This window comes from Pan paniscus, chromosome 4 (assembly GCF_029289425.2).
Source record: "Pan paniscus chromosome 4, NHGRI_mPanPan1-v2.0_pri, whole genome shotgun sequence".
NCBI classification, from domain to species: domain Eukaryota; kingdom Metazoa; phylum Chordata; class Mammalia; order Primates; family Hominidae; genus Pan; species Pan paniscus.
The window spans coordinates 151,502,587-151,528,461 of record NC_073253.2 but is presented as its reverse complement, the minus strand read 5'-3'; the positions used below and the strand labels follow the sequence as shown (position 1 = coordinate 151,528,461).

General features: G+C 38.6%; 1 protein-coding gene across 5 annotated transcripts in view; it reads right to left on the bottom strand.

Annotated features, from left to right (window-relative positions):
• SGCD (sarcoglycan delta) overlaps positions 1–25,875 on the bottom strand; it is a 1,033,257-nt gene that overhangs the window by 429,970 nt on the left and 577,412 nt on the right. For 2 of the 5 annotated variants that reach the window (XM_003828957.5, XM_063604283.1), the window contains exon 1: positions 1,513–1,865. The exons of 2 other annotated variants lie outside the window; for them this stretch is intronic. The gene's annotated coding sequence lies outside the window, so the exon portion shown is untranslated. Of the gene's footprint in view, positions 1–1,507; positions 1,866–25,875 lie in introns of those variants that run through there. One more of the 5 variants, XM_063604282.1, reaches the window with a different exon arrangement.

Genomic DNA, 25,875 nt, shown 5'->3' with positions numbered 1-25,875 from the left:
TCATGAACCATCTCTTAAAGATATCCTGCTGCCAGTCCTGTCCCAGGTCCCTCTTCCAAGTACAACACTTGGAAGAAAAAAGAAAATCGCTGGCTGAAAATCCTGACCTTCTACCAATAGGACAGAATGTATGCCTTCTCATTCTAGGTCTTATGCAGAGGAAGCAATGAGAAATGCTGGCTCTCCACTTTTCTTTCAGCATTAACTTCAGGCTCTTCTATTAGCTACTTGTTTAAAGATTGTAGGACACAAGTAAATGCACACCTGTTGTCACAGAGATCCACCCTAAGAGGTCTAGTCACTCTTCAGCTGCTCAAGAAGTATCCAAGATTCCATTCATTCATCCATCTCCCCAACCAGACTTTTGGCCAAGCCCCCTTCGGAAAAAACCAATGTTGTCACAGATTGCTGTGCTAGTAACTGTAAAGCAGTTCTAAGGTTTAGCTCGGCTTTGGGCTGAACCAGTCTCTCAAATGCAATGACATTGTACTGTGTGTTTTCTAAATGCTGTACATAAAACAAGGTATAGCTTTCCTATGAGAGGAAAAAATCTATACTGCAATAGAGTTGATAAAGAAGAACCAAAACTGAAGAGGAACACTAAGATCCCTGTTGTGCTGAAAATTTTTAAAACTTTGATTTTTATAAAAAGCTCTTTTTCAGTAAGGTGTAAAATAAAACCAAGAGATCAATGAAATAAAATTCACACCATCATGTCTCTGTCCTTTAAGAAGAATTTTGAGTAAACTGCCATTTTCTGTTACTTTTTTATTATCTATGTTTCCTAAAATACAGAAGTGTTTTTTGAGAGTAAAACTGCAAATTACTTCAAGTGAGAAAATTGGAAATGATTATAGAAACAGAATTACAAATGTTGATCCAGCATAATTCTAGGCAAATATATCACTGACAGTCAAATCCCAGATAATGACAGTCAAACTCCTATATAAAAGATTTTAGAAACCCATGCACACATATCTGTTTCGACACTCTGAAAGTGTCATCCAACGTAGAAACTTCAAACTCCAATTCCCTCCTAAAATGAGAGCCATTTTCTACTATTAAAAAACAACAACAACAAAAAACTCCCCATTAAAACTCTTGCGAAGCGAAGCAAAACACACAGACAGTTTCATCTGAAATTATCTTCCTTGCCAGTGAACGGCCCTTCCACGCAGAAAGGAAAAGTTACAGATGGTTGGAGCAGGGTGACAACATAAGGAATTCACATACTCCTCTTTACACAATAACGTTGCCAGCTAAATCCTAACTTTCAAAAAAAGTCTCTCTGCCCTGCTGAAAATCAGACCTTAAAGGGGGAAAAGCACAGATTGGAGCCCCACGCCAATTGTTTACATGACTGAGTTCTAACTTGCTAATTCACACACACACACACACACACACACACACACATGCACACACTAAAAACTCGGAGTGCCTGCAAATACAGCAGGCAGATAGCTTAGAAAGTGAACAGACGCGTGCAAATGCAAGAACTGAACAGTACCTTACCTCTCTTGTCCGTTTCACAAACCGGCCGATGAAAACCGCCCGCGATCCCAGGGCGTGCTAAGCAGCTCTGAAGGAGGTGGCCACTCGGCCCGCTGAGTGTGTGCAGGCCCAGCCTGCGCTCAGAAGCTGCCCCAGTCAGATTTTCCAACTGCAGAACTGCAGCCAAGTCCCTGCCCATGCCTGAAGAATTTCCTGAACAGCATTCCCGTTCTTTTTCTGACTGCTTTGAAACCGTACTCCGTACTTCAATATGGCTTTGTCAGACCGACTCACAGCTACTGGGCTGTCTCCAGCTATCAATGGGAAACACATGTGTCAAGCACAGGCCGACTCCCCTGCAACAGCGCTCATGGTGTCTGCCGGGCTCATACTCACAACCAGAAAGAAAACTGCTTCTACAACCAATTCTGATTTTTCAGCCATTCTCCACACAGCCTCTGCTCTGTAGTGCTAGATGCTGGAGATAAGTCCTCTCTTTCTTCTGCTCAACACTGCTCCTTTTTCACTTGCTCCTTACACTTGAGTCCCCAGCTGACCCCTGTCAGCCCCCTGAGCTCTTGCCAGTCCTGATAACAAGCTTATTACAGCTGAGAGATGTAAATTCTAATTTGATCTCCCTACCTGCCGCTTCCTAAATCTTTGCTCAAAATTTCAATTGCTTGAGGGGGAGCAATATTTTTAGCATTTCCACACTGGTACAGTTCTTCGGAGCTGTCCCCTCAACCTGATATGTACATTTTTTGCTGCAGCAACTAAAAATAATGCAATTATTTTTCAGGCACTTTTGTTGCTCTCTGTTCTGCAACAGTGCTGGTCCAAAAATGTAACATTTTATAGGCTGTTGGAATGTGTGTTATGGTTATGGAAAATAGAAAAGAGAAAAGAATGTACTTTGAATCAGAATGCGTCCTAATTCTGTGCACCTGTGTTTATTTCTGGATGACACTCCCTCAAGATGCCCTGTGTACATTCTGCTGGATTTGGTGCTCTACCTTTGACATTTTCCCTTTCCATGCAACAAGAGGAAACCTCAAAACAGGAGGAGGACACCCCTCTTCTCCCACACTGAAAAACCCCCATATCTGAAGAGCCAGAGCTAAGTTGTCAAGGTAACATTGTAGGAAAGAGGTAATTTAAAGAGAGAGGAGCATTTGTTTTGAACTGTTTCTTTTTTCTGTTTTTGGTATTAACATTTTACTTCCAAAAATCACACCCCATTGGCAACTTATTCTAAAGAACTGGCTTGCCAGATTTTAAGTGTTGTATGTTCTTGAGGGGATGTTGTAAGTAGTAGGATTCGGTGGGGTCGTGAGTTTAGCATCAAATTACACTGGGCACTTTGAGCAGGATTAGATTTTCGCCTTGGGAAGCAGTGGGGTGGGAGGCGATGTGGGGAGGTGTGTGTGCACATCTAAGGTCAAGATGCAATTACAGAATCAGATCTTTGGAGTTGGAGACACCCCAGAGATCATCCAATCCAAATTGTTTCCACCCTTCATTTTACAGAGGGAAGTAGAGGCCCAGACAAATGAGATGACTTGTCCAGGGTTTTAAAGACAGTTAATACCAGAGCTGAAGCTAGAAATGGGATTGGTGCTCTCTTTTTCTATGTGCTTTCTCTACTGCAGCATAATTTGTGAAGGTGATATCATCTAGCCTTCTAATCAGATAGCCTGGGTCTAATCTTAGCTCTGCATCTTACTGACTATAACCCCTGGTCAGCTTGCTTAACCTCTCTCGATCTGTTTCCTCATCTGTGAAGTGGGAACCATAATAGAATCTACTGGTAGAATTGTTAAGGATTCAGTGAGATAATCTGTGTAAAGTGTTTATGACTGCCTATAAATACATTTCAGTTTACTTTTTTTTTTTAATGGAGCAAAATGCAAACCTTTTCTCTAACCTAAAAGCCAAATTGTACTCTCCCATCTAGTGTGAGTTCTAGAATAAAGTATTTGAGTGGCTAGTTTTCTGCTGCTTTAACTTTATGTAATAGGGGCCTGTCACCTTAAACTTGGAGAACTGTCCTGAAGCCTTATTGGAACATTAAGCCAGCTATACCGCTACTTTCCATTTATTCCCTAAATATAACACTGAAGTCTTTCCTTGAGATTAACTCACAGAAAAGAAAAACAGTGAGATCAAATCTGCAGTCAGTTACATGAGGCTGAACAAAGTGTCATTCTAGAGAACTGGGCTTTATACCTTAAGAGCTCAAAATTATCATTCTATAAATAGAAGACTATTAACAATTACAATGTTCATGTTTGCAAATGGCAACGTCCTAAATTAACAATAATAGCAAAATAAAATCCCACAAGTTGACGAAGAAATCTTTCAGAGAAAATGGCTGCTGCAAATTCTAAAGAATCAGACTTCTACTTGGGGTTCCACAGTCTTTGTCTGAGAGCTAGTGGTAGCAAATTGCTAATGAACCGCTTATTGTTTATTATTCACGTTTTATGCCCTGCTTCTTTTCAGGGAAAAAAAAAGCAGCTTTAAATAGTTGAAGAAGTTAATTTTGAATGTTCTGGTAATCAATTTAAAAAAAAAACTCCAGCTGATACTCAGCCCTAATCAAACTGCTGATATGATTCACGAGACCATGCCCTCATGTCTCCCCAAAGACTTGTTATGTGGCTCATTTCAATGTGGGCATCTGGAGAGATCTCAGTTTGAGACCCAGCTTTATAACTGCTAGCTAGAAAATCCTGAAAACATACTTAATTCTTCCAATGTTAAGAAACGTTATGCAAAACTTGAAAAATAAAGCCAAAAGGTAGTCTTTTTTTTTTTTTTTTTTTCAATATCATATGCGGGAATTGTTTAACAGGCCTTCTCAAGAAGTATTTAAGGGGAATGTCATTTGTTGAACGTAGTTTGCTATTGAAAAACATTTCCAGATTTATTACAGGTACATGTTAACTTGGAGACTTTTATCTGATAAAGATGCAAATAATTTCTTTCCAGTAGAGAAAATAACCTCAAATGTGATGATTTGTTGCCCTCCAGGACATTACCAGTCTTGTACCTAATGTAGTCTCTGCTAGCATCCTTTGTTAACAAACCTATAAATACTGAGCTCCTCAAATGTTCTTGGAACCAGTCTTACCATCACACCAATTCCCCCACTAATTAAGGAGTCAAGTAAAATATCTGACATATCTGCTTTTCATATTTATATGTCATGTTTTTAACTTTTTTAAAAAGTATAATTTGACAGTTTTATTCTTTCCACCTATATGAGTGTTATGAGTATTACGTGAAATAATGTGTGATAATCACTTAGCGAAATGCATGGCACACAGTAAATGCTCAAACTATGTAGGCACTGCTAGTATTTAATATGATAGGACTGTACTCGGTTCTCACTTTTGCAAAGGACTCCTCATCAGTCTCCTTCCTATTACACCTTTTTATTCTTACCATTAGATTCCTGAATCCCCTCTGCAATGGCTGTGCCTGCTGGAATCCTTCCATACATGGTGACCTCTTTGCTTCTCACAGACTTCCACTTTTAATGTTCTAAAATTACAACTAAAATATGTCTCCCTATCACATATTCTATGGTTGCTAATCACAGAAGTTGGTTAAAAATTATGATGTTGAAGATCATATGAACCAGAAAACTTCAATCTTCACTTGAATATAAGCTCCATGCGGGCAAGGATTTTTGTCTACTTCATTTTCTGCCATTTTTCCAATGTCTAGGATGGGTATATAGTAGACCCTCATTTTTACCCATTGAATAAATAACATCTTTTGACTTACTTGAAAACTGAGATTCCTACATTATCCTTTTCAAAGGATATTTTTACTGTAGATTAAACATATCTGGAGCTACTCGACCATTTCTCTCCATCGTGTTTCAGATTCCCTTTGTCACCTGGTTGGCTTTTTTCCTGGGAATATTTCAGTTTCCTTAATTTCCTCCTTGAGTGTGGTGCTGAGAAGTGAACAAACTTTGCAGGTACACTGGGTCTAACGCAAAGACAGGAGGAACAACTCCTTCTCTCATTCAGAAGCTCTACTTCTATTGATGCAATCCATGAACATATTAGGTTTGGAGGTAGTAACCTGGAGTCATAGTGAGTCATGTCAGCTTGGACCACTCTATGACAGGTGCTAGTATTAACCTCATCTCCCACACCATTTATGTCGATGATGTTCAGGCCTAGATTTATGTTAGAATCACCTGGGGTAGCTTTTAAGCTGACTAGAGCCAGGGTCCCACCCCAGAGGTTTTGATTCTATTAGAATCAGATGGCCACCAGGCAACAGTAATTTTTAATCCCCTCAGATGATTCCAATGTGAGCCAGACTTAAGAATTACTAAGTTACAGGATCTTTTAAAACATAAACCGGATTGCACAACTCTTAGACCTCAAATCTTTAAATGGCTGACCATTGCCTAAAAGGGAACAGCAGCAACCCTCAACTGGTCTGTCACACACTTCTTTAGCCTCATCTGCTGCCACTCCCTCATTCTTCTAATCCTTCAAATAAATCATGTATCTTTCCACTTTAGGAGGTTGAAGAACAGCTGTTCTCACCTTCTGGACAGATATTACTGTTTCCTAGAAATTGCCTGTGTTCATGCAGTTATCTCTTATTCAGCCTTTAAATGTAACCTCCATTATCACTTCCTCTAGAATTTATTTCTCCCTGAACCCTCAGACCCAACAGTCCCCTGTTATATAAGCCTATAGACTAGCACTTATTTTAGTTGTATATACATATTTGTATTTTTATCTGATTCATGTCAATCTTTCCTTAGAGACAATGTTCTCCATGAGGGCAGAGACCCAGCCTGCTTTCCCCAGGTTGTATCTTATTCCTTACACCATGCCTAGCTTGTAGGAAGTACACAATAGATATTTTTAAGTAAGTAAATGCAGGTTTAAAAAAAAATCCAAGTACAGGAACATGCCTATAATCCAACTTTCTATATCTTGACTTTTTAGATTTCATTTACTCTTTCTGACCTGGTAAAATATTGTATTGTACTAAGAAACCAACTTGTCTCATAAGATGTAAACAATCTCAAAAACTAATAAGCCATTTGTACATTTATCCAAAAGACTTGTGAGAAATTACCGAGTCAGTTGTCAGGCAAAATCTGTAAGGCCTGAAATACAAGCTAGGCTGTGAATATAGGGAGTGTGGTCTGTTGTGCCACTGACTTGGGGTGGAGGGTGGGGTAGTCTGATGTAACACAGTAAGGTCATACAGAGAGGGCCACAGAGCAGTTACAGCAAAAGCCTGAAAAGAGGCGTTCATCGGGACCCTTATGGTTACAGCAGATGGAACTCATTCAAATTAGCCTACGGAAAAAAGAGGATGGGGGGAGAGATGTACTCAATCATAAAACTGTAAAGCCAAGAAGTGGATGTGAAGGCAGGACTGGGAGTAACAGCTGAAATGTAATCAAGACTCTATCTCCCTCTTCTTCTCTAGGCTTCACCCACAGTTTTGCTCTCTCCTTTGGGTGGTAAGACACCCACTGGTAGTCACATGCTCACTTTCCCTGGGAAAATAGATATTTTCCAGATTGAGCCACATGCTCATCCATGTGACCAGGAGAATGGTGTCCTCATGTTGATCCTATTTGGCTCCTATAACAACCCTGGAGGCAAAAAGAAAGGGTCACCTCCATCTTACCAGAATGGCTGTGTAGGGTTATTAGGAAATTGAGAAAAGGTGGTGGGTAGATTAAAGTATCAGGTGGATTATGGATGACAAAATACCAAAGACTCACTTCAGCATCTTGCCCAGAGAAGGTTTTTTATTTGTTTATTTATTTATTTATTTGTTTATTTATTTATTTTCGGTCGGAGTCTCGCTCTGTCACCCAGGCTGGAGTGCAGTGGTGTGATCTCGGCTCACTGCAAGCTCCACTTCTCGGGTTCACACCATTCTCTGGCCTCAGCCTCCCGAGTAGCTGGGACTACAGGCGCCCACCACCATGCCTGGCTAATTTTTTTGTATTTTTAGTAGAGATGGGGTTTCACCATGTTAGCCAGGATGGTCTCGATCTTCTGACCTCGTGATCCACCCACCTTGGTCTCCCAAAGTGCTGGGATTACAGGCGTGAGCCACTGCGCCCAGCCGTTTTTGTTTTTGTTTTCGTTTTTAATTTGTTTTTTAGAAATATTATGAGGCAATATTTAGGCAAAGGATAGAAACCGTATTTATTTATTCTATGAAAGCCCAAAACAGTTGAGTTAGACTTAAACTAATGGCAGATGATTAGGGCAGTAGCACGATGCCAGCCTTTCATTTGAGAGTTCATTTCATAAATAATACCTGATGGGAAGTGACACTCACTCTGCTCTGGCTCTTCAAAACAGAGTAAATCCAATGCTATTTTTCCATGGCCAAGGGCAAAATTATCTGACTGACTTTGAAGAGACATTTCTGTGGAATGAATCTGGACCAGGAAGTTTGGCTCAGTGACAAAACAGTGACCCAAACATTTTGAGAATATCTCTATTGGCCAGACACAGTGTCTAAGCTGAAGTCATCTTCTGTTTCGGAAATTCAAATATATACATGGTACACAATGAGGGATTCTCAAACTAAGTCATTACTTTCAGAAGGAACTCATACATTTGAAAATTAATTTAGTGTGATTAGTAATGAAATGTATTGCAAACATACCTTTTTAAAAGAAATTAATTAAAGAGCACAAAGCAAATACTGATAGAGCTGAATAGATGGCTCCATGTATTCTGTTTCTTTTCAGTGAAAAACACTGACCAATTCTTTTAACGTTCTTTCTGGTCCATAATTTCTTATTGCATTATAGCTTATTGTAAGTAAGCTCTTGAAATATCACATTTTTATTTGGAAATAAAATTTATTGATCAATAAAAGGAAGCTAGACTACATGATAGGCACTCCATAGTTACTGGCAGAAATAAATAAGACCTGTGCTTAAAAAATGCATAGCATCACTCATCTTTATTTTTGCAATCATATCAGTGCTCAGTGGTACAAGACACCACTGTTGGGTGCAGGAATTCCAAGCTAATGGTAAACTTCCTGAATGAGGAGTGCTGGTTAATACTAAAGACCAAGCCTCAAAATCCAACCCTAAAACCTAACAATTGTACACACACACACGCACACACACACACACACACACATCAAAGGCTGTCAAAGACAAATAATTCATCATTATACATTTCAAATGATTTATCTTTAGAAGGAGTTTATTAGATATGTGAGAGAGACATAATTGAGCAAATCCACAACTAGCACAGTGGCTGGCACATAGTAGTTGCTTCATAAATATTATTTCACTAATAATGAACATTGCTAGTAATTCCTGATATCCTTTCTGCAATGGATTGCAGAGAAAATAACTTTATATAATTTTAAATCTCTCAACTGGTGAGCTGTAGCATATTCTGATGTAAAAGGAAATAATATGTCATCAAGTCCAACCTTTTCATTACTTGTATGAGACAACTGAAAACTGAAAAGAAGATGTGATATGGTCAAAATCACACAGATAGGTAATAGAGGAATTGGGCAAAAGATTCCCATTTTCTGATACCTAGCTGCCTCGTAGGGCAAAGATTGTGATTCTAGGAGATGATTCACTGTATCACCTCTTCACTCACTAGGGGAAATTACTGCTGGGGCTTCACTTCCTAAAATACAATTTGTGTTTCAAGATGCATTATCTGGTTACCTACTTCTCTCCTTACCTCTTCTTAAGCAATGAGGAATTCCTTTTTAGGATTCCTAAGTAGTAAGTGAATAAAAACTAAATGTAAATAGATAAGGCTATTAAAAAATTAAAACATGAGTCCAAAAACAGAATGTTATTCCAAGTTAAAGGCAGGCAAAAATGGTCTCATTTGCCTTTAACCCTGCACTTAACAGATCAAGTGCTCATTAAATATCTGCTGGAATGAATTGAAGAAAAACATTCCTGTATTTTCAGTGGATTGTAGGGTTTAATGGTAAGGGATTTTCCCCAGGGCTTCCAGTTTGATCAACTTCAACCCAGTTTTAACATCCTGAGCCTCATCTCTCATAATTAGCAGAAACTGTTAGAAGCAACAGACTGGGCCAGTCTGGCTGAGCTGCATTATATCGTATCTTAGGATGGAGTGCTGATGTAATAGATACAAAGAAATATATTTCATGTAAAATGCACATAGGGGCTTTATTGGCATGCCCTGATTCTCCCCGCCAAAAAGCAGAAAGAAATTGACAAAAACAGAAATAAAAAGCATAAAGAGACAGATTGGCTACTTGATGAGCATATCAGACTCCAACTCAACTATGCTGGCACATCTAACGAAAGAATGTGGCATTCAAGAGGTCATCCAAGAGGCCAAATGCGGTGGCTCATGCCTGTAATCCCAGCACTTTGGGAGGCCAAGGCAGGCGGATCACCTGAGGTCAGGAGTTCGAGACCAGCCTGGCCAACATGGTGAAACCCCATTTCTACTAAAAATACAAAACTGAGCCAGGCGAGGTGGCACACACCTGTAATCCCAGCTACTCAGGATGCTGAGGCAGGAGAATCACTTGAACCCGAGAGGTAGAGTTTGCAGTGAGCCAAGATCACTCCACTGCACTCCATCCAGCCATGTGACAGAGTGAGACTTTGTCTCAAAAAAAAAAAAGAGGACATTCATGGATACATAGAAGGAATGAGAGCCATAAAAAAGTACGAAGAGTTCATTCAAGCACTGAATAAAGGAGTCTTAGCCAATGAACTCTCCTCATATTTAGTGAGTGGTTGGTCTGTTCCAGGGATTGGAGATATGATAGATACAAAACAGGGTCCTTATCCTCAAGGTACTTACAAGACTTTGTGGGGAGGACTTTCACTGTCTCTAGTACCACTGACAAAATTATACCTGTTGGGCTGACTTAGCCTGCTGCCATTAAAGAATCCTTTTTATCTAACTCTCCTTTTTCTGAGTTTAAATGCATTAATTATCCTTTTCATTATGTTCCTTCTTGTTGCATAGATCTTCTTAGGGGAAGAGAAGATTTAGCTGTTCCTATGCATGTGATACTATTTCTCATGCTAAATTTAAAAATTTGTATTTCTAATTTAGACATCAATCTCATGAAGTTGGTTAATGTATGAGTCTATCATTGAGAGATAGAACCTCTCTTGCTGAGTTGATAGAATCAGCTTTCTAAGTCTCTTCACTGAACTTGTGAAAGACATTCTGTGAGAACTCCAAGGAAAGAGACTTGCTCATAAATAACTACTATAATATCTTCAAATTCCCAGACATAGCATATAGAATAATGAATTGGCAAGGGTTTACAGTTAGATAAATGGGTCAATTCTCTACCCATGCCATTTGTCACATTTATAAGAGATCATGGGTGTTGAGCCATGAGAGAGGTGTTCATCCTCTCTCACTAAGATCTTATCATACATCAATATTTTATCCTAAAGAAACACTTTAATATTCTATTATTAGAAGAGCCACAGCAGTACTTGAGCTCAACATAAAAGATGAAGTCAAACATCAGTTTGTAGTGACATGATTAGTATCAACACAATTTCTGCTTTTTAAGAGCAAAATCAAAACACAGAACATTTCCACACTGAAAAACTATATTTGGGGTTTTGGAAAGATTTTTGGAGTTCACTGCATTTCAACACATCATGTGAATACTTTATGTAATTTTGAAACTATAGCCTTTTAGTTTTAACACCATTAACCTGAAGGTATTCTTAACCTTCAGTTATGGAAAACTGTGTAAGGCAAAACTTTTGAAATTGAGATCATGTTTGTGATTTGTAGAAGTTAGAATTTCTTGGCTCTGGTGTGGAATTTGGCAGTCTGGATTATTGTCTTCTTCATCAGGAGAAGATCCTGTTATTAAACCCTCTTATGCCTGAGTTCTCCTCTGTAAAGTAGAACAGCAGCCATCTCCCATGGTTGTGCAAGGCCTTAACAAAATAATGTCAGTAAAAGTGGCTCTTATATACATAACCATAGCTAACATGCATTGAGTGCTTATTGTGCTCTTACATAGCAAATGTTCAGATATTAGCAGATATTACTAAATTATCTATTTTGTGAGCCACCCCATTAGTTGATATTTAAATAGATTCAGAATAGGTATGCTTTGGTAGCAAGTGTTTACACTCAAAGCCAACCAAATTCTACCCTTATTTTTGCCATTTTCCAGTGACTTAACTATCACAATTAATCCTTATGATTTAGAGGGTACATTTACAAACCAGACTCATGGTTGTAACTCTAGATAGCAAAACTATGTCATTCTAGTTTATTTCTTAAGTAAGAAAACAATGTTCAATAACAATTCTTCAATGGATCCTCTCTTAAAACTAATTGAATTCAGGTCTCTATTATCAATCATCTGGGTTGGACAATCATTTACTGTCTCTGACTCCAATCTCCCTCATTCAGCCCTTTGACAATGTACTCTTCAATCTTTAGACAGTGTAGGTTTCACTCTTAGTTCCCATCTCTCACAGGATAAAATGTGAACTTTCTAATATCATTTATTGAAGAGACTATCCTTTCTCCATTATGTAATCTTGGCATCATTGTTAAAAAATAGTTGACCACACATCATACAGATGAGTTTATTCCGGGCTCACTATTCTGTTCTATGTGGCTTATGTGTCTGTGTTTATGCAAGTATCATACTGTTTTGATTACAATATCTTTACAATATAATTTGAAATCAGGGATTGTGCTGCCTCCAACTTTGTTCTGCTTGCTCAAGATTGTTTTAGTTATTTGAGGTCTTTTGTGATTCCTATTATTTTTGTGTTTTTCTATTCCTATAAAAAATACCATTGAAATTTTGGTAGGGGATTGAATTTAATCTGTAAATTACTCTGGGTAATATGGACATTTTGACAATATTAATTCTTCCAATTTATGAACATAGGCTATTTTCTATTTAATTATGTCTTCTTCAATTTCATTCGCCAATGTTTTATAGTTTTCAGCGTATAGATCTTGCACTTTCTTGGTTAAATTTATTTCTAGTTTTATTTTTGATGCTCAGGAACTGTTTTTCTGATTCCTATTTTGGAAAGTTTGCTATTAGGGTAAAGAAACTCATCTGATTTTTGTATGTTGACTTTGTATCCTATAACTTTACGAAATTCATTTATTAGTTCTAGTAGTTTTTTTGATGAAGTCTTCAGGGCTTTCTATGTATAAGTTAATATACTCCTCAAACAGAGACAGTTCTACTTCTTCCTTTCTTATTTGGGTGACTTTTATGTTTTTTCTTCCTTAATTCCTCTGGCTAGAAAACCATATATTTGATAAGGGGTTAATATCCAAAATATTTAAGAACTCATAAAACTTGGTAAGAAAAAATCTGAATAAAAATGGGCAAAGATATGAATATTTTCCCAAAGACATACAAATGGCTAACAGGTATATGAAAACGTACTCAAAGTCATTAATCATCAGGGATATCCAAACGAAAAGCACAATGAGATATCTCACATCTGTTAGGATGGCTACTATCAAAAAGACAAAAAATATATATATGCATTGGCAAGGATGTACAGAAAAGAGAACCCTTGCATATTGCTGATGGGAAAGTAAATTGGTATGATCATTATCAAAAACAGCATGGGAATTCCTAAAAAATATATAAATAGAACTATCATATGATCCAATAAACTCATTTCTGTGTATATATCCAAAGGAAAAATCGCTATCTTGAAGAGATGCTTACCCTCCCATGTTCTTTGCAGCATTATTCATAATAGTCACAAAATGAAAATGACTTAAGCATCCATCAACCAATGAGTGGTTAAAGAAAATGTGTTTGATATACACAGTACAATACTATTCAGCCTTAAAAACAAGGTAAATCCTGCTGCCATTTGTGACAACCTGGATAAATCTGAAGGATATTGTGTTAAGTGAAATAAGCCAGACACAGAAAGACAAATACTGCATGATTCTACTTATATGTGGAATCTAAAAAAAAAAATTCAGACTCAAAGTAACAGAGAGTAGAATGGTGGTTACAAGGGGGTGGTAGGTAGGGTATAAGGAGAGATATTGGTGAAAGAGTACAAATAATCCCATACAAAATGAATAGGTATTGGAGACTTAATGGACAACGTGGTAACTATAATTAATAATAATGCTTTGTGTCCTTGGAATTTGCTAAGAGAGATTTCAAGTGTACCCACCACACAAACAGAAAAAATGGTAACTATGTGAGGTAATGGCTATGTTAATTAGATTGATTGTGGTGATTATTTCTCAACATATACATACATCAAATCATTACATTGCACACTTTAAATATCTACCATATTTAATTGTCAATCATCTCAATGAAGCTAGGGAAAAAAGTAATGCAACTGAAAAAAATCCGTAATCTTACTAATATGAATTATAAAGCACTGAATGGAATGCAACTTATGCCTCCTGTATAACTGCTGAAGGAAATAGCTGACAGGTCCCTTCTTCCATAAGACTTCTCTTCCCTCTCTTCCCTCTTTACCCAGTTCTATGTTAAGTCCTCTGCTATGTTCTCTACCAAAATCTTATGATTTTCCTTTCATACTACTTGCCATTATTTATTGTTGTCACTTAGTTATCTGAATGTACAGCTAGACTGTCAGCTCTTGAGAACAATGCACAGTGTTTGTTCTGTTCATCTGTGTTCACCAATGCCTAGCATACTGCCTAGGCTGGAATAGACACTATAATAATTGTTAGATGATGGAATAAGGGATGGAGAGAAGACCAGAAAACTGTACGCAAAGTGATGGTATTGGTAATTATAATACTAGTAGAATAGACAGTTTAATACAATGCAATGTCTATATTATAGTTAATTTTGACTCATAAATCTTAATCTTAAATTTTTTATTTACTTTATGCCCTGCCTAAATACCTAAAGTGCTTACCAACCAATGCAGCTTACATCTAAATTTTATTATCAGGTTTAGTCTTTATAGACTAAGTTTCACAAGACAGAAAATGTTTAAACAGCTATATTGATTAGTATAGCCTTGAACATCACATCCTTAAAGTTCAACTGGAATAAACCTCACCAATACAGTTACCCTCCTATAGATTTGGCCTTTTGTTTATGTTTCATTAATTTTATATTTTTGACTAAACTGGCTTTTTCCCTAAGCACTCTTTGCTCTTTGTTGTGTGTAACTATAGGGATCGTGAACCATCTTATCACAAATTCAATGATCATGGAATTGCAGTTTCTGAAGATTTTCAGGAGTTGTGGGCTAAGATTTTCAGGATGTATAAAAAGGTGATAATAGAAAAGATACCCAAATACTTAATTGAAAAAAAGCAGATGTCACGGCCTGTGCTGCATTTTTATGCATATTTTCAGGAAGCTAAAATCAACAGCATTTTTACAAATTCCAGAGTAAATTACACATTAGTAGCGAAATCTAAAATTCCAATTGTGGAGGCTACATTCATGAAGGAATAAATTGTTAATGGCATTTACTTAATGGAGATACCTACCACTTTAGCAGACTATGATCCTAGTACCCTAAAATGTTATGAACCAACAAACTAGCCATTTAAGTAACAACCTCCTTCAGCTATTAAGACTCAGATAGCTTTACTACCTTAAATCAGATTTCCCACAGACATTCGGAGGTACTTAGATTTATTTCAGGAGACTTTACCCTTATGGATATAATGTTTTGTGGTTAGAATTGGAGAAGATGCACAGGCTGTCTTTATCAGCATAATATTTACATATAACCATAGCAGCCAACATTTACTAAGTACTCACTGTGTACTAGCTGCTTTAATGACAGTATCTCTCTTTACCTCACACACACAAAATCAAAAAATGATGTTGACAACTACTTCCAGAGAAAAAGCAGAAAAAATAAAGAAATAGAAAACAAAAAAAGGTGAGAAATCAAGTACAAATTATGTACAACTTTAAAATTCTCTTTTAAATCTGAATCTTTTAAAATTTAAGAGAAATGTCTTCATAGCTTTTCAGATGAAAGATACAGGCTTTTTTACCATATGAAACTTCAAGCACTGTGAATCATTAACTCATCATTATTTGTTAAATGGATGTGATGTCAGTCAACAAATTCTCAAGGAAGACAAGAAGGCAGAGGGAAAACAAGAAAGAGGAGGCAAATAAAAGCATGCTTAAGCCATGAGGGACAAAGCTAGATTTCCATAGTTCTGAGACAGATGGCTTAGAGAAGATGAGAGAAGAAAGAAAGTCAGAAAACAAAACAAAACAAATATGGATTGAAAGAGAAGTACTGTCAAGGGCTTTGTAAACAAATTAAGCCCAAAGTTAGTTAAAAAATAAATGAATAGTCATCTATCCAGTGTCTGTAAGAAATAGGGAGCTGAGACAATTTTCTTATGGGGCTGGTTAAGTGAGTGCAGTGAGTAAGATAATGATCCTAATTCCAACTAATTTTCTTAAGAGCTAACGCTTCACCTGGAACCATGTTAAATGCTTTTCATGTATTACTTAATCTTTATAAAAATTCTACGAGTTAGGAGTTAGAATTATCCCCATTTTATAAATGAGGAAACTGAGGTACAGAGAGGTTACATAGCTGCCCCAAATCACATAGTGGAATAGTGGGTAAGAGATAAAGACGGGATCCAACTCAAGCCTGGCTGATGATAAAGTCTGTGTCCTTAATTGCTATGCTAAACTGCTTCTCATTGCTATTAATGAATATGCAATTGAAGCAGAGTGGTGTCATGATTTAATATTTTATATGAGTAATAGACTAATGTAATTTTAATAGCACTTTGTAATTTATAAAATGTATTCACACACACAGTGTTTCACTTGGGTTTTAGAATCCCTATGTGGTAGCTAAGGATTACCTTTTTCTAAGTATATCAGTAAAGAAATTTATGTTCAAGGAAGTGACATTCAAGGTCACAAAATAAATGTCAGTATGGTAGAAGGGAAAAAGCTGGATCTATGTATCTGAGAACTGTGGCCCTGCCACTCAATAAATAAATGTTTTGGGACCAAAAAATTTCCTTTCTGACTAGTGTCTACACCTGAAAAATGGAGACAGAATTCTAACTTCTCAGAGTCTTTGTGAGAATAAAACCACCTAACCTACATGAGTACCTTTGATACATGTAGGCATGCAACAAGTGCAAATTTCCTTCGCCTTCCTGTGATACTGGGTATCTCAGAAACAGCCCTGGAATAGGGGTCAGAAGATCTGTTTTCTTTTCCTACTCATGCCCTTAGCTAGCTATGGCATGGAACTGTTACTTTACATTCATTGTAACTATAGGTCAATAAACTGGCTCTCAAGAAAAAAATAAAAAATATAAAAGCTCTGTTTGTAGCATTTGCTAACTTCAAATAACTAACATGATGTCAGCAAACATGGAGCAGAGAAGAAATAAGCTCATTTTGTTTCCATCAGTGGGTAAGAGCTGGGTCTAGCACACCACTAAGTAAAACTATGATATTAGGTGAGTGTTTTCCAAACTTTTTATGAAAGAAAAAAACATTTTTCAACTGATGTTGACATTGTATAGAACTTAAATACAGAAACCCAATATGATTAGAACTCTGCTGGTAGAGGAGGGTAATGGAGCACAGAGCCCTGCCCTAACCCCAGCTCCTCCCCTCCTCTGTGTAGATCCCTAAGACATTGCTGAAGAACATATTCAAGTAGGTCATATCTTAAGGTCTTTATAGGACTCTTATTCTAAGATACTGTATTCTATGATTGTATAAGACTTTTTTTATTTGATAATTTTTAAAACAGATTTACTTCTATATATGCATATCATTTTAGTAAACCAATTAGATTTCTAACCAATGTAATATAGAAAAAATTAAGGATATTAAAAAGCCATAGTCTCCTTGCTAATTGTGTGCCTAATCAAATGACCACTCCTGTTCGGGGTCAATAACCGCACTATCTCATGGTGACAATGAGTCTTTCATAGCATATCTATGGCTAGGATTGCAAAACTTCATATGAAATGACAGATTTTAAGACAGCAGGGAATCTAGTCTCAAGCAGGGAGTGGTAAAATAGCAGGTGTCAGAGAATTGGAGAGAAAGGAAAACATTTCTTAGAAAAACCATTTTATAGTTGGTAAAAACCACTTTATAGTTGGTACAAAACATTTTTTCATCTTGAATTTCATCCACCTTTAACACAACTCTGTGTTTATTCACCTCTTAAACTCACCAAGTTTCTTCCAATGTTAGGGCTTTCACAGATGCTGTTCCCTATAACTAGAAATTTTTACTGCTCCTCTTTACCTGGTTGACACTACAAGACACTTCTGGGAAGCTTCCTCTCTCGCCACTCACTATGCATGTCCCCTGGTATGCTTTCCAAACCCTGTACTCCTCTGTAGAATTACAAGTCATTAGTTTTGTGACTGTTTTATATGTTTGTCTCTTACCAGGGAAGTGAAATTTCATGAAAGCAAGAATATTGTCTCTCTCTCTCTCTTTTATTTTTGAACACTGGATTGCATAGTAAGTGTCTGAAACATACCAAGCACTCAAATAATCTGTTCATTCATTCACACAAAAATAAATAGAGAAAGATGATTATGGGAAGATGGTAAGGTAAGAAGCACCAGAAATCTTTCTCCTCAACTAGACAATAATTTCACTGAAAGAATCTGCCTGATGTAATTATTTTGGAGTCTACTAAAGGCTTGCTATTTCCAGGGAAGGGTTGAACAGTAAACTGTGGTTAATTTTGGTCAATTTCAGCTCTTAACACAGTAGCAGCTACCCATCCCCTGACTACTCAGCACACTGGCGGGATGTTCATGGAGTAGCTTGCGCACAGCTTTCAGTTGCCAGGACCGGCAAAAAGGAGCCTGTCTTCCAAATATCAAGAAGTCTGTGTTCTGACTATCATCACAGAGATGCAGACAAAAAGACAGCAGCAACTGTTGCACATCCCTCCAGTGTTGCAAGCTCTTCCTCCTCTGACAAAAGTGACTTCCAAGGGATGTAAAAGACCAGTGCCTCACCACCAACTTTATATTTCTTTTTATTTTCCTACTATTGGGAGTCAAGCATTAAAGACTAGGATATTCAAATTCAAAAGCAACTGCATGTATGGGAGGATATAGAAAGTCATTATGCATGCCCAGGTAAATTTGCAGGCTCAGAAAAGACTTAAAAAGACCTTAAGTTGACACCTTATGCTAATTCTGGGTACAAAAACAGCCTGTAATAATTAAAGCAAAACAATAACAAGGCAGCAAACCCTGAGGAAGAGAATCTGATTTCCAGATTTTCCTCATTATTAGATTCAAATGTTCATTTTTCAACAAAAAATTATACGACATACAATGAAACAGGGAAGTGTGGCCCATTTGAAAGAAAGAAAAACAACAACAACAACAGAAAATATCACTAAAAAAAAGACCGGATGGCAGATCTACTAAACAAAGACTTTAAAACAACTGTCTTAAAGATGCTCAAAGATCGGGTGGGGCGTGGTGGCTCACACCTATAATCCCAGCACTTTGGGAGGCCGAGGCAGGTGGATCATGAGGTCAGGAGTTCAAGACCAGTCTGACCAACATAGTGAAACCCCGTGAGCCAAGATCACGGTGCCACTGCATTCCAGCCCAGGTGACAGTGCGAGACTCTGTCTCAAAAAAAAAAAAAAATGCTCAAAGATCTAAAGGAAGATGTAATGAAAGTCAAGGAAATTATGTATGAACAAAATAGAAATATTAATAAAAATACAGAAAACTTAAAAAGAAGCCAAAATAAAATTCTGAAACTGAAATGTATAATACCTGAAATGAAAAATTCACTAGAGAATTTAAAACGCAGATTTAAGCAAGCAGAAGAAAGAATCAGCAATTTTGAAGAAAATATAGCAATAGACTTTACCAATAAAAATGATCAAGTCTGAGGCACAGAAAGAAAAAATAATTGAAGAAATGTCAACAGAACCTAAGGGATCTGTGGGACATCTTCAAGCAGATAAATATATGCATCATTTTCTAGATGGAAAAAAGAGAGATAACAGGGCAGAAAACATACTTGAAGAAATAGTGGCTGAAAACTTCCCAAATTTGATGAAAAACATTAATATAAACATTCATGAAGCTCAACGAACCCAAGGAGATAACCTCAAAGGACACACACAGAGAAATGACAATCAAACTGTCAAAAGCCAAAGGCAAAGAGAATTTTGAATGCAGCAATAGAGAGGTAATGTGCCACATACAAGGGATTCTCAATAAAGTTATTAGCAACTTTCTCATCAAAAGTTAGTGGGCGGATACATTCAAAGTGCTAAAATAAAAAAAATACTGTTACCTAAGTATGTAATATTTTACAAATCTGCCATTTAAAAGTGAGAAAAAAAATTAAAATTTCCCCAGATAAACAAAAGCTGAGCAATTTCATTATCACTAGACCAGCTCTGTGAAAAATATAAAAGGGAATTCTGCAAGCTGAAATGAAAGGACACTGAAGGCCTACAATATGTTTAAGTTCTGTGTCTCCATGCAAATCTCATCTCAAATTGTAATCCCCCCATGTCAGGTGAGGGACCTGGTGGGAGGTGATGGGATCACGGGTGTGGATTTTCCCCATGCTGTTCTCTTCATAGTGAGTGACTTCTCATGATAGCTGATTGTTTAAAAGTATGGCACTTCTGGCCAGGTGCGGTGGCTCACGCCTGTAAACCTAGCACTTTGGGACGCCAAGGCAGGTGGATCACATGGTCAGGAGATCGAGACCATCCTGGCTAACACGGTGAAACCCCATCTCTACTAAAAATACAAAAAATTAGCCGGGCATAGTGGCAGACACCTGTAGTCCCAGCTACTCAGGAGGCTGAGGCAGCAGAATGCGTGAACCCGGGAGGCGGAGCTTTCAGTGAGCCGAGATTGCGCCACTGCAATCCAGCCTGGGTGACAGGGCGAGACTCTGTCTCAAAAAAAAAAAAAGTATGGTACTTCCCCCTTTGCTCTCTTTCTCTCCTGCCACCATGTAAGACATGCCTTGCTTTCCCTTTGCCCTCCGCCACGATTGTAAGTTTTCTGAGACCTCCCCATCCATGCAGAACTGTGAGTCAATTAAACCTCTTTTCATTTTGAATTACTCAGTCTCAAGTAGTTCTTTATAGCAGGGTGAAAATGGACTAATACAGCATATAAAGAAATAAAGTTCTTAGTAAAGGTAAATATAAGGGAAATTAGGAAAGTTGGTACTATTGTAAAAATGGTGTGTAACTTCATTTTTTGTTTCCTACATGATTTAGGAAAATAATACATTTTTTTAAAAAATTAGTATAAAAGCTAGTGTTATTGTAACATTTGTTTTTCACTCCACATTTTTATATAGTTTAATAGACTAATGCATTAAAAGATTATCAGTTTATGTTTCTTAAACACACAAAGTGAAAATATATAATTTTGTTACATCAACAACTGAAAGAGTGGGGGCAGAACTGTTAAAGCAGCAGACTTGTTTGTGTTATTGAAGTTAACCTGATATAAATTAAAATAGGAATGTTATAAAATTAAGAGGTTAAATGTAATTCCCACGGTAACTATAAACAAAATAGTTAAAGAATAACATGAAATGAGAAAGAAATCTAAGTATGGTTTCACTATTTTTAAAAAATCAGTTAAACACAAAACAAGACACAAATTCAGGTAATAAGGCAAAAAAAAAAAAAAAAAACAACAGTTAAAATGTATACAGACAAGAAGAATCAAAATGACCAAAGTATCTGCTTATCAGCAATTACTTGAAATGTAAATGATTTAAATTCTCTAATACAAAAGACAGAGATTGGCAGAATGGATTTAAATATGTGATCTAATGTTATGCTGTCTGATTTACACATTTGACATTCAAAGACACAAATACATTGACATTTTAAAGATAGAAAATTTGCTAGGTGCAGTGGCTCACATCTGTGCAGCACTTTAGGAGGCCAAGGTGGATGGATCACTTGAGCCCAAGTTCAAGACTAGCCTAGGCAACATGGTGAAACTCTGTCTCCACAAAAAGTACAAAAAAAAATTTTAGCTGGGCATGTTGGTGCACACTTATAGTCCCAGCTACTTGGGAGGCTGAGGTGGAAGGATTGCTTGGGCCCAGGAAGTTGAGCCTGCAGTTATCTGTGTTTGTGCCACTGCACTCTAGCCTGGTCAACAGAGTGAGACTCTAACTCAAAAAAAAAAAAAGAAAAAAAAAAAAGAAAACTTATATTCTGTGCAAATAGCAACCAAAAAACACCACAGGTGGTTATATTAATATCAGAAAAAATGGATTTTAATTCAAAAGAATTCACAAAACACAAATGCCATTATATATTAATAAAAGTTTCAATACAGCAAGAAAACATGATGATTATAAAAATTTATGTGCCTAATAATAGCCTATTAAAGTATGTGAAGCATAGGAAAGGAGACAGAGCAAGATGGCCAAATAGGACCCTCTGGTGATCATTCCTGCCACAAAGGAACACAAAATTGAACAACTGTCCACACAAGAGAGCATCTTCACCAGAACCAAAAATCAAGTGATCACAGTACCTGGTTTTAACATAATAGCAAGAAAGGAGGCACTGAAGAAGGTATAAAAGATAGTCTTGAATTGTTGACACCACCCCTCTACCATCTTCCTAGGAATGGCCATATGGCATGGAGGAAAAGTCTGTGTGCTTGGGGGAGACAGAATGCAGTGATGGTGAGACTTTGTATAGAAAACAGCACTACTATATTAGTCCCTTTTCATGCTGCTGATAAAGACATACCCAATACTGGGAAATTTACAAAAGAAAAAGGTTTAATGGACTTACAGTTCCACATGGCTGGGGAAGCCCCACAATCACAGCAGAAGGCAAGGAGGAACAAGTCACATCATACATGGATGGCAACAAGCAAAGAGAGAGCTTGTGCAGGGAAACCCCCCCTTATGGAACCATCAGATCTCATGAGACTCATTTCCTATCATGAGAACAGCATGAGAAAGACCTGCCCCCATGATTCAGTTACCTCCCACCAGGTGTCTCTCGCAATACATGGGAATTCAAGATGAGATACGGGTGGTGACACAGCCAAACCATATCTTTCCACCCCTGGCACCTCCAAAATATAATGTTCTCACATTTCAAAATGAATCATGCCTTCCCAAGAGTCCCTTAAAGTCTTAACTCAATTCAGCATTAACTTAAAAGTCCACAGTCCAACATCTCATCTGGGACAAGGCAAGTCCCTTGTGCCTAAATCAAAAGTAAGTTAGTTACTTCCTAGATACAATGGGGGTACAGGCATTGGGTAAATACAGCCATTCCAAATGGGAGAAAGTGGCCAAAACAAAGGGGCTACAGGCCCCATTCAAGTCTAAAATCCAGCAGGGCAAATTTTGAAGCTCCAAAATAATCTCTCTCCTTTGACTCCATGTCTTGTATCTGGATCACACTGATGCAAGAGGTGGGTTCCCATGGTCTTGGGCAGCTCTGCCCTGTGGTTTTGGAGCATACAGCTTCCCTCCTGACTGCTATCATGGGCTAGCATTGAGTGTGCAGCTTTTCCATGTGCTTTTCCATGGTGCAAGCTGTTGGTGGATCTACCATTCTGGGGTCTGGAGGATGATGGTGCTCTTCTCACAGCTCCAATAGGTGGTGCCTCAGTAGGGCCTCTGTGTGGGGTCTCTGACCCCACATTTCCCTTCTGCACTGCCCTAACAGAGGTTCTCCATGAGGGCCCCACTCCTGCAGCACACTTGTGTCTGTGTATCCAGGCATTTCCATACATCCTCTGAAATCTAGGTAGAGGTTCCCAAACCTCAATTATTGACTTCTGTGCACCTGCAGGCCCAACCTCACATGAAAGCTGCCAAGGCTTGAGACTTGCACCCTCTGAAAGCATGGCCCAAGCTCTATGTTGGCCCCTTTCAGCCATGGCTGGAGTGACTGGGATGCAGGACACCAAGTCCCTAAGCTGCACACAGCACAGACACCCTGGTCCCAGCCCATGAAACTACTTTTTCCTCCTAGGGCTCCTGACCTGTGATGGGAGGGAATGCCTTGAAGACCTCTGACATGCCCTGGAGATATTTTCCCCATTGTCTTGGGGATTAACATTTGGCTCCTCATTACTTAAGCAAATTTCTGCAGCTGGCTTGAATGTCTCCTCAGGAAATGGGATTTTCTTTTCTATTGCATTGTCAGGCTGCAAATTTTCTGAAATTTTATGATCTACTTCTTTTATAAAACTGAATGCATTTAACAGCACCCAAGTCACTTCTTGAATGCTTTGCTGCTTAGAAATTTCTTCTGCCAAATAGCTTAAATCATCTCTCTCAAGTTCAAAGTTCCACAAATCTCCAGGGCAGGGGCAAAATGCAACTAGTCTCTTTGCTAAAACATAACAAGAGTCATCTTTGCTCCATCTCCCAACAAGCGCCTCATCTCCATCTGAGACCACTTCAGACTGGATCTTATTGTTCATATCACTGTCAGCATTTTTGTCAAACCCATTCAACAAGTCTATAGAGGTTTCAAATTTTCCCACATTTTCCTGTCTTCTTCAGAGCCTTCCAAACTGTTCCAACCTCTGCCTGTTACCCAGTTCCAAAGTCTTTTCCACATTTTTGGGTATCTTTTCAGCAGTGCCCCACTCTACTGGCATCAATTTAGTGTATTAGTCCATTTTCACACTGCTAATAAAGACATACCTGAGACTGGGCAATTTACAAAACAAAAAGGTTTAATGGACTTACAGTTCCACGTGGCTGGGGGAGCCTCATAATCATGGTGGAAGGCAAGGAGGAGCAAGTCACATCTTACATGGATGGCAATAGGCAAAGAGAGAGCGTTTGCAGGGAAACTCCCCATTATAGAGCCATGAGATCTCATGAGACTTATTCTGTATCACAAGAACACCATGGGAAAGACCTGTCCCCATGATTCAATTACCTCCCACCGGGTTCCTCCCACAACACACGAAAATTCAGGATGATATTTGGGTGGGGACACAGTCAAACCGTATCAACTAACTTGTCATAGCAAAAGCAACATAAAGCAGAACTCAGTGGGTGACAATAGAGGGAGCATTTAGATTAGCCAGACGGAATTTACCCATCTCAGCAATCAGAACCTGAATTCTGGCTAGCCCACCACTGTAGGCTAAAGTGCTCTGTGGTCCAAAGTAAACTTGAAAGGCAGTCTAGGCCACAAGGACTGCAATTCCTGTGCAAGTACTGGTGCTCTACTGAGCTCAGAGCCAGTGAATTTGGGGTGCCTACGACCTAGCGAGACACCAGCCAGGGCAGCCAAGGGAGTGCTTGTGTCACTCCTCCCCTAACCATAGGCAGTACAACTCACATTTCTAGAAGAGACTCCTTCCTTCTGCTTGAGGAGAAAAGGGGAAACAGTAAAGAGGACTTTGCCTTGCAACTTAGATGCTAGTGCAACCACAGCCCTTAAAAGAGGTTACCAAGTGGAATCCAGAGGCCCCCATTCCAGGCCCTAGCTCCTGAATGACATATATAGACACACCCTAGGCCATAACGGAAGCTGCTTCCCTGGGAATCCTACCAGTCCTGGTAGGATTCATCACTTGCTGACTAATAAGCCCATGGGCCATGAATGAACCTCAGTGGCTAAGGGCCTCAGGTGAGACCTAGGGCTATGCTGGCTTCAGGTGTGACCCAGCACATTACCAGCTATGGTGACCATGAGGACAGACTCCTTCTGCTTGAGGAAAGAAAAGAGTAAAGGAGACTTTGTCTTGCAGCTTGGGAACCAGATTAGCCACAGTGGGGTAGATTACTAAGTGGGCTCCTGGGGTTCCAGATTCTAAGCTGTGGCTCCCGAATGGCATTTCTGGAACCACCCTTGGTTACAGGTGAACCCAATTCCTTGAAGGGAGAGACCCAGGCCTGGTAGCATTTGCCACAAGCTAACTAAAGACCTTTGGGCCTAGAGTGAACATCAATGGTAGCCCAGTAGCATTCACTAGGGGCCTGGGACAGTGGTGGCCATGGGAAGGGACTCCTCTGCTTATGGAAAAGGGAGGGAAGAGTGGGAAGGACTTTGTCTTGATGCTTGGGTGCCAGCTAAGCTGTAGTAGAATGGAGCACCAAGTAGATTCCTAAAATCCCTGACTCCAGACCCTACCTCCCAGATGGCATTCCTGGACATGTCCAAGGCTGGAGGGTTGGGGCAGCTAACTGCCCTGAGGGAAGGACAAAAGTCTGGCTGAATTTTCCACCTGCTGACTGAAGAATGCTTGGTCCTTGAGTAAACATCTGGGGTAGATAGGCAGTGGTTGCTGCAGGCTTTGGGTAAGACCTAGTACTATGCTGACTTTGGGTCTGACCCAGCACAGTCCCAGTGTTGGT